Genomic DNA, 976 nt, shown 5'->3' on the forward strand with positions numbered 1-976 from the left:
CTTATGATTGTTTGAATGAGTTGGTTTTCCTCGTATGCATGAGATTATAGATGTTTTATTATACATGAGATTGGAGTTTTCAGATATGTGGTTTTGGATCCTTCGTTTCAGATTGGATTTATACGTTTTGTGGATTTCTACCCCTCGAGGTAGCTGGTTTTCAAAATAGAGTTTCCGTGTGGGAAACAGTTTCAGAAAGATTTTCGAATGGTTTTATGAATGATTGAATTAGAGTTTAAAAACAAAAGCTTCCGTGTGGGGAGCACTTTTAAATAGGATGATTGTTGTACTGTCATTGCATCATCCAGCGCCTAAGGAGTGCTTAGAGGCATGCATCATCTCTAAGGATTGTTAGCTGTATGAAAATGCATATCATTTTGGTTGTTGATTGGTAAATGTAGGTTGTGGTTGTGATCTTGTTGTATCCGTTGGTACGCCGTGCAAATACAAAGGAGACTCTGTCCGAGTGGACAGAGGAACTTTGTATTTGGGGCGGGTCTGTACGTCGCGTGGGCCAGGTTGAAAAAAAAAAAAGAAAAAAAATGGCACGTTTTCCGCTACTCTGTTTTTAAAAGGTTTTTAAAATCGGCCCCGGGGCGTGACAATATATATGTATATATATGTATATGTATATATATATATATGTGTATATATATATATATATACACATATATATATACATATACACATATATATATACATATACACATATATATATACATACACACACACACACACACACACACACACATATATATATACATATATACATATATATATATATATATATACATATATATATATATATACATATATATATATATATACATATATATATATATATATATGTATATATAGAATTAGGCTGGAATACTATTAATAATAAAATATATATATATATATGTATATATAGAATTAGGCTGGAATACTTTTAATAATAAAACACTCTTTTTGCTATCAAGTTTTTAACCCTTGG

This window comes from Ananas comosus, linkage group 11 (genome assembly GCF_001540865.1).
Source record: "Ananas comosus cultivar F153 linkage group 11, ASM154086v1, whole genome shotgun sequence".
NCBI lineage: Eukaryota > Viridiplantae > Streptophyta > Magnoliopsida > Poales > Bromeliaceae > Ananas > Ananas comosus.